Source organism: Belonocnema kinseyi, chromosome 4 (assembly GCF_010883055.1).
Source record: "Belonocnema kinseyi isolate 2016_QV_RU_SX_M_011 chromosome 4, B_treatae_v1, whole genome shotgun sequence".
Taxonomy (NCBI): Eukaryota; Metazoa; Arthropoda; class Insecta; order Hymenoptera; family Cynipidae; genus Belonocnema; species Belonocnema kinseyi.
The window spans coordinates 19680362-19689511 of record NC_046660.1 but is presented as its reverse complement, the minus strand read 5'-3'; the positions used below and the strand labels follow the sequence as shown (position 1 = coordinate 19689511).

General features: G+C 27.3%; 1 long non-coding RNA gene across 1 annotated transcript in view; it reads right to left on the bottom strand.

Moving 5' to 3' along the window:
- LOC117171713 overlaps nt 1-1680 on the bottom strand; it is a 12779-nt gene extending 11099 nt beyond the window's left edge. Inside the window, exon 1 of the long non-coding RNA XR_004466914.1 lies at nt 1397-1680. This is a non-coding gene — a long non-coding RNA (uncharacterized LOC117171713). The remainder of the gene's footprint in view (nt 1-1396) is intronic.
- Nucleotides 1681-9150: the final 7470 nt, after the last annotated feature.

The following is a 9150-nucleotide window of genomic DNA, read 5'->3' as shown; positions in this document are numbered from 1 at the left end:
AATAACCCTTAATGTCGAGTATTTGTTAATACAATTTGTTTATAACAATTAACTATGCAAGTTAAGAATTTTTTTATATTTCTTATACCCCTGTGCACTAAACTCAAGGCACGAGAAGTATAAGAAAAATTTTGTCTAGAAGATAAAAAATGAAATTAGAAAAATCGACATTTTTTTCGATGTTTGCATTAAAATAAAAATTAAATAAACAAAAAAATAAAAAATCTACTCTCACCATTTTCTGAAAAATTTAGTTCTGAATTTTTCGAAAAAAAAATTCTAAAATCGGTGCATAATTGCGTTCTAAATGTCATTTTGAACCACGTTTTCCGATTTCACCCCACTGTGCAGCGTCGCGTCACGTCGTTGTGCCCCTGTATACTGCCATCATTTTAATCAATTCATTTGTTTATACTATTAAATAAAAATTTAAATATTAAACCACAAGTAATATTTTTTAGGGTAAAATCATTAAGTATTTACATTTTACATTAAATATGCGTAGTTCCTGGGTGATTAAAAAAATAATAAAAACATTCAGATGACAACACAAATTTTTTAACAAAATGATAATTTTCTTTAAAAAAATTAATTTTCTACTAAAAGAGATGATTTTTCAACTAAAATGATGAATTTATAGTAAAAAAGTTCATTTTCAAATTGTTTAGTTATCTACCAATAGCGTATTTTATTTTAAAAAGATTTCTTACAGTATTTGTCAGTTTTTTATATGTTTTATTTGTATTTCAAATTTTTTTATAGAAATTCAAAATTTATAAGAGATTTCAAAGGATATTAGAATATTTTAATTGAATTTCAACATATTTATTCACAGGGATTCAAGGAGTTCAAAGATTTGAAGAGATTATCAAATATTTCAAGATGTTTTCAAAATTTTCAAAAATGTTGAAATTTTAAAGATTTTAGTATATGGGACAGTAAAATTATAAAAATTTAGTTTTTTTTGTTGAGAATTCTTTTAAACTTAAAATTTAATAATTCCATTTTTCGTAAAAAAAATTGATCTTTTTTAGTTAAAAATTCATGGAATTTGTTGAAAATTCATCTTTGTTGGTAGGAAATTAATATTCTTTGCTGAAAATGAATAATTTTGCTTGAAGACTAAACTCTTTGGTAAAAGTAATTTCATTTGTAGGAAATTTAATTTTTTTTGCAACTTTAGTTCAAAATTCAACTGAATAGTTTAAAGTTGAACTACTTCGTATAAATTTCAGTTTTCTGGTTAAAGATTTCTGATTTTAGTTGAAAATGGTTTGGTTAGAAAATTAACTTTTCTGTTTAAAATCGTTTTGTGTAATATTCGTTCTTTTTCTGTCCAAATATTATTTTATTATTTACTTAAGGGAAATTTTTAATAGAGATAATAAATGAAAACCTTAGTTGCCCAGTTGGTGGTTCTGCATAATGTATTCCCATAAAACCTGATACAGTTCGACCACATCTTGTAATCATATGACTTTCAATAATATTAGTGTCCTCAATGGTTACTATAGAATCACCACAAACTTTAATAGTTTTCCATAAAAAAAGTATAACTGCATTTAGGAAAGTTTTTTTCCATGTGAACTTCATCACTATAGTTCTGAATTCGGATATCAAGAGTCAAGTCAAAAGTTTCAAAAATATTTAAAAAACTGTCACGGAACGTCAAGACTAGTGGTTGACTTCACAATATGTGAGTAGTGCGAAAAATAGTTTTTTGCCAAGTTTCCGCAGCTGATAAGATAACTGTATTCTAACAGAAACCTAGAAAGATAAAGATACAAAACAGGTTATCATCATATTATAAACATATTTTACTTATTCTAAGAATAAAAATTTGAAAGGTTGAAATAAAGGAGTAAAGAATACTAAAAATCCTTCTCCTCCCTTAATTTCCCATCCCCTAATCCCAATATATACTTCGTTCTCCCAGATTTCAAACTTTATTTTTCCTCCCTTCTCCCACTTCTTTTAAATCTACTTTCCTGGTCTTCTCCTCACCCCTACTAGTTCCACTTCCAACGTTTCTCCTTAATTCCTTAACACGCACTTACCAATTACTTTAATTCCCCTACTCTCATTTTCACTCACGCCTCTTCCCTTCTTCTAATACTTTTCCCCTCATTTCATTTTAACTTTTCCAATAACTCACTAATATACCTCTTACTTCTGCTAGTTCTCCTCCCATCATTGCCTCTCACTTCGCCTACTTCCTATCCTCTTATTTTCCATCACTTCCCCTACTTCCCCACTTCTCATTCATCCTTGACCTTCCAAGTTTCCCTTCCCTCATTCTCACAAAACTCCACTTCCCATCACTTCGCCTAGTTCCGAATCCTAGGAGTTCCCCTCCCACCATTTCCTCTCACTTCTCCTACTTACTATTCCGATCACCTCATTTCACATCACTTAGTTTTATTATTCTAAGAGTAAAATTTATGAGCTTTAAATAAACGAGTGAAACAATTCTCTAAACTCTAAAACCTCCTCACATATTTCCCCTTCCTGCATTTTCCATCACTTACCATATTCCTTAACTAATTATTTACCCTTGATCTCTCTTTTTTCATGCCCCTCATTTCTCCTTACTTCATCACCACTCTACTTCTCCTATATGTCCTCTCATCCCATACTTTGTCTCTTCTCATTTCGCCTCACTTCCACGAAATTCCACTTTCCATCGCTTTTCAGAGTTCCCTTCCATTAATTGCCCAACACTTCTTCTACTTTTTATCCCTTATTTTTCTTATCACTTCACCTACTTCCCCCCTTTTTAATCGCTTCCCCTACTTTGCTTTTCCTAATTTCCCCTCAAGTCTCTACTTCAAACAAGCTTATTTTGCAACTAAACAGTTAAATTTCGAACAAATATAATGGGAATTTCCGACCAAATCGTTGAATTTTGAAGCCAGAAAGAGATTTCTACAGAACAGTGGAACTGTCAACCCAAAAATATGATTTTTCATTAAAAAAATCATTTTCAACCCAAAAACTGAAATTTTCAAACAAAAAAATAGAAATGTTCTATCAAACTGTGAAATTTCAAAGCCAAAAAAATGTGTACACAGAAGATTTGAATTTTCTAACCGAAAAAATCATTTTCAACCAAATAGTTAAATTTTGAACCTAAATAAATATTAATTTTCGACTCAAAAAAATGAACTTCAACAAAAAAGTTAATCTTTACGCAAAACAGTCGAATTTTCAACCTAAAAATATGGATTTTCACCAAAGAAAGTGGAAAATTTCACCAAACTGTTACATTTTGAAGCCAAAAGGCAAATTTTCAACAAAAGATGTTATTTTAAGAAAAAATATATATTTTCAACAACAACAAAATTTCAACAAAATTACTTAAATTTTCAACCCAAAAATATGAATTATCAAACAAATCGTGATAATAGTTTCATGTTAAAAAGACGAATTTTCTATGGAAAAGTGTAACTTTTAACCCAAAATCATGATATTCCAAACCAAAAAAATAATAAATAATTTTCAACCATAAAATTGAATTTTCAACGAAAAAAATCTGAATTTTCAACAAAAAAGCCAGAGTTGAATTTTCATGTCAGAAATGTAATTTTTCAACAAGCAAATAATTTTCAACCAAGCAGTTGAATTTTTAACCTAAAAATATAAATTTTCACCAAAGAAAGTGGAATTTTCTACCAAATTCTTAAATTTTTGAGCTAGAAGGAACATTTTGTACTGAAGAGTTGAACTTTCCCCCCAAAAATGTAATTTTTGTAATGTAATTTTGGTCGCGGTACCGACCAAAGATATTATAAGCCTAGATGCGGCACGTGTATAGTGCGAGGAACTAATTGTAGACGGCGCTCCCGGCGAAAATTGCCCGATCCCCCCATGCCTCTCAACCCGAAAATCGCACAAACCAACTACTTTGCCCCTGCAATCTTCACCCGTCGAAGAAGTCCACCAAATAGCTGATACTAAGTCGGCAAATACTAAATACTTCAAAATATAAAATACAAATTTTATATCGAGAATTTTGATTTATTATTTTCAATTAATGAATCAATTATTTGAATAAATTTTGCATCAAGAAAATATGTAGATGCATAAGATTGACTTCTAAATTGAATTGAAATGTGATTGTATCGTAATAAATATTTTTAGCTGAAATCTTTTATTGAAAAAATTAGTCATTTTACAATTAAAATTTACTGACTATGAATAATAATATTTTGTTTTTTGAAAAAAAGCTGTAGAAATTCTACTAAATGAAACTGTACGTTTCAAGACATTAAAAGTTTTAATTGATAAACATATTTAGTTGAAATTTAAAATAATTAATTTTTTAAATAAATATGATCGTACAGCGTTTTCGCATGAATAATTAGCGATTTGGAGTTTTTAGATGCAGAGATAAATGTTATAGGAATACCGCCTCCCTCACGATTATTAATTTAAATAAACAATAATTCGTAAATTTCTATGTTGTGTAATTAATTATGAATTAAGTAAATTATAACGAAACGATAAAATTTTATAATAAAATTATTTTTTATTTTATTTTTATATAATATTTTATAGAAATTTATGTATATTGCTATGTATGTAAATTATGACCTGATTTTTTAAATTGAGAACCCCATCATTTCAAAATTGAAAACATGTATTTTTGAATTTTAATCGAGTGGTTGATCAGAATATATAAGTATTTTGCCTTACATTTCTCAATTTAAACTAAAAGGTCAGAAGTTATTGGAAAGTTTCAAAAACATTTATCTCTTAATTGTTAGTTTGTAATAAAATAATCCGTAAATGAACTATTTATGGTCGCGGGCACATTCTCACCGTGCGCTGTACCTATCATTTCTCTTTGAGACTTTTTATCGCATTTTGCGTCATTTGGTTCAAAATTTGAATGTTGTGGTGTCAAATTTCGGGCAATTCTAATACTTTCTGCATCATAAATAATAAGAATGCAATAAATTAATACAAATTTGTATCACTTTTTGAGCGAATAATTTTTTTCAATCAATTTGTTTTTGTACCTTTTGTTGTTTTTCCACGAAGTTTTCATTTTTATTTTTAATACCATTTTTATGATCAAAACCAAAACTACGTGTCATGTCAAAAAGTAATTGATAACAAATTTGTAGCTCTTTTTCGGGTAAATAATTTTTGTTAAATCATTTTTTTTTCTTAACTTGTATCATTTTTTCGCAAAGTTTTTTTTTATATTTTCAATGTTATTTTCCGCGAATAAAACACAACGTATGCCTCCTATCAAGTTGATTCATCTTCTTTTGTATCCTGTATAGTTTGACCACAAAATGGGATTTTTCATATCTCATTATTTTTTGTGCAATAAAAATTAGAATTTTCAACTTTACAAGAGAATCCAAAAAGTTTGTATGATAATCTTGTAGGGCTTTTAAAAAGTAATGCTTTTCTTTACTTTTTTCATATCGTACGTTTTTTGGCTTATAATTTTGATTTTCGATTAATATTAAAAATTTGGAAAATGCTATAACTCTGAGAATTTTTTTTGTATAAAAGAAAAGTCATCACGATAAATTGTTTGGCCTTCTGAGTACTATTAATAGCCGTAAATAAAAATTTTAAGTATAAAAAAATGGTCCCAAAATTTGTATTTTTATCCAAAATGGCTGTTAACGAACTCGTCCTTTCTTTTCGGACTTGTCGGACTTTTCTTTTCTTATCCTTTCTCAATCATAAATGATGAGAATGAGAAAAATTAGAGGCCTTTTAATTTTTGTAATTAATTTCAGTTTCTAAATCATTTGAATTCTTCAAAGTAAAACGCTATTACTTTTCTCTGTAATACTGATATTTTATCCAATACAAATAAAATAAAGTTTCTCAAGTATAGTCTCAATATACTTGTTCTCTGTCATTCTTTTGATTGTTGTAATTTCGTTTTCTGAGTCTTGTCGATTTTTCGTTGTGTATTTTTATGTTAAACAAATTTTAAACTATACATTATAAGGATAATTTCATTAAATACAAAAATCGAAACTTTAAGGGGTCATCAGTAAACTGCATTATCAATTGCATGGGGAGAGGGGTCATGCTAAAAACTATGGTTCGAACAGGGGTTGGGGGTGAGCGGAAGAAAAGTTACGAACTTAAATAATATTTAGTATGCTTCCTTATTATTCACTTTTAAAGAATTGTTCTTTTTTCTCTATTTTTAAGAAACCCCCTTTAATCGCTTTTTTGCTTTAATCCTTTTTGATAGAAAGTCTACTATTAGATTTGTGGTTCGGAATTCAACTCGTTCGGTTAAAAATTCTAGTATTCAGTTGCAAATTTTATTATTTTGTAAAAAATGCAACTATTTTGTTACAAAGTCATCTTGTTTCGTTAAAAATTCAGAAGCTTGGTTCAAAGTTGAACTTCTTTGTAGAAAAATTATTCTTTTGGTTTTAGATTTACCATTTTGGTCGAAAATTTAACTATTCTATTTTTAGAAAATTAATCTTCTGCGGATAAAAAGTCATTTTTAGGCTGAACTCTTTTGTTAAAAATGTAACTATTTTGTTCAAAATTCGTTTTTTCTTAATAAGAATTAATTTTTTTTAACGAACAAGGTAAACATTTAATTTTTGATTTAAATTGATATTTTTATTAAAAATTAATATTTTCTGGTTTAAAATTGTTCCTCCCGGCTTTAAAATTCAAAAATTTTGTTAAAAATTAATATATTTTGTTGAAAGCTCGTCTTATTTTGGTAGATCAATAATACAATGCTGGAAAATTCATTTCTTTAGTTAAAGATGTAACTATTTTTTTCGCAATTTATCTTCTTTAATTGAAAATTAAACGACTTGGTTAAAAATTCAACTTTTTCATTAAAGATTCATATTTTTGGACTCCCCTTGATCTTTGGAGTTGACTCTTTTGTTGAAAATTTAATTTCTAGATTTAGTTGATAATTAATCTTTTTTTCTTGACATTTTGGGTTTTTTGTTTTGTTCAAAATTAATTTTTTATCTAAAAATTTGCAATTTTACATTTTTGTTCGAAATTTATACTTTATGAGTTTAAAATTTATTTATTTTTTAGAACATTCTTTTGTTTTGTTAAAAATTCATCTTTTTGGTTGAAAATTAATTTTCTTGATTTTTTTTACATCGTCTTTTTATTAAAAATGCAATTGTTAAGTTCTAAATTAGTATATTTTGATTAATGATTTAACAACATGGTAGAAAATTAAAGTAGGATTCGTTTGTCAATGAACTTTTCCGTGTTTTTTTCATGTTTGTTAAATCTAGTTTTTTTTTTAAATCATATTTCTGCAAGATTTACCTCTTTGGCTTAACATTGAACTTTTTTTGTTGACAATTTGGTTTTTTATGTTAAAAATTATTTTTCTTTTTAAATTGCAACTCGTCTAGTCTTGATTAGAAATGGATACTTCATAAGTTAAAAATTCAAATATTTGGTTGAAAATTCATGGAATTTGTTAAATATTCGTCTTTTTTGATAAGAAAATTAATCTTCTTTGTTGAAAATTCATTATATATTTTGACTTTAAATCTTAGGAATTTAAAGCATTTCATATTGCATTCAAATCAATTCAAAGTGAGTTTTAAATAATAACTGATACGAGGGATTTCATTAGCTGCAAGGCATAGCGTATATATATATATATATATATATTGAAAAAATTTTTTATTTGTTTTATTTCTTCAAGTGGATTTTTTTTAAGTTTGCAATAACAAAGAAAAATTATCCAATTAGGGGTTTTAAGTGCTTAAACTCGTGATCTATTTTTTTCATAAATAGTTTCCAAATAATTTTCACATTGTACACAGCATCAATATAATATACTTAAAAACCAGCTGTTTTGTACAATGTGAAAATTACTTCGAAACTATTTATGAAAAAAATAAATCACGATTGTTAAATCCTTAAAACCCCTAATTGGATAGTTTTTCTTTGTTATTGCAAACTTAAACAAAATTCACTTGAAGAAATAAATAAAATCAAAAATTTTTTCAATCCTTGGTGGGAATTTTTTTACAAGTACGAAAAAGTATAACTATTTTCACAGGAAAACACCAACAGGTGGCCGTTTTAATCAAGGAAACAAATTTCCGGTCATTTTCAGGCTTTTCCATTTTTTTGTAATAGCCTTAGTTGCTGAGAAGCACCCCTAAACGCCTTATATTTCTTTAGAATTTTTTGGGATTCTTCGATTCTTTGAATTATTTTTATAAACTATTTGGATTACTTTGAAGTTGTGAATTCTGATGAGCATAAGAATTGCAAGTGGTTAACTTCCCTCAAACTTTAAAAATTAAATTTTAATTTGGAAGGCACAGTCTAGTTACTGGTTTTGTAACAAAACAAATTATAAGGAAAAAGATTATACGTTTCAAATAATCAAGAAACAAAATCAAACAAAAAACAAAATTTTAATATAATTTTTATAAATAATTAAGTGAGTAGTGAAAACCTTAAATTTTTCCTCGGAATTAAATGTAAATTGTCAATTCGACACTACAGAGAAGTGTAAATATTATATCAGTTATACCTTAATTATGCGAAAGAATAATAAAATATTTTAGGACTTGAAAATACATGTAGGATAAATTTATACAGTGAAGTATTCGAACCTTAAATTCACTATTTTTATAAAAATTATATTTTTTTAAATAATATTTGAAATTTCGCTACAATTCTAAAATATGACAAGAATTTTTTTAAACTTATTTATATAGTATTTTGAAAACTTCTCTTTTAAAAGAAACCAGATGAGGAATTAATTTAACTTTTTCATTTAACTAAATTCTGAATGATTTTAAAATTTATTTACTTTTTAAATTTATTTACTATCTCGAAAGTGTCCCTTTTTAAAAAAGAAACCGTAAAAGAAATTAATCAATTTTAACATAATAATAAATATAATAATCTTAGGCTCTCTTTAATTTTAATATTTTCGGCGTGCATAGACAGCCCCGAGTAAGCTACAGATATGGCTGGCGAAGGCAAGCGCGAGAATCGAGAAACAGAAAATCACCGGCTCTTTCGGTTTGGCTTTCGCATTGGCCTCACCCCTCTCGTAGCCATAGGCAAAGGACGCGGTTGCCATAAAAACATCGAAAAGTTGAAGAGGGCAGCACCTCGAGGCATGCAAAAATGTGGTTAGAT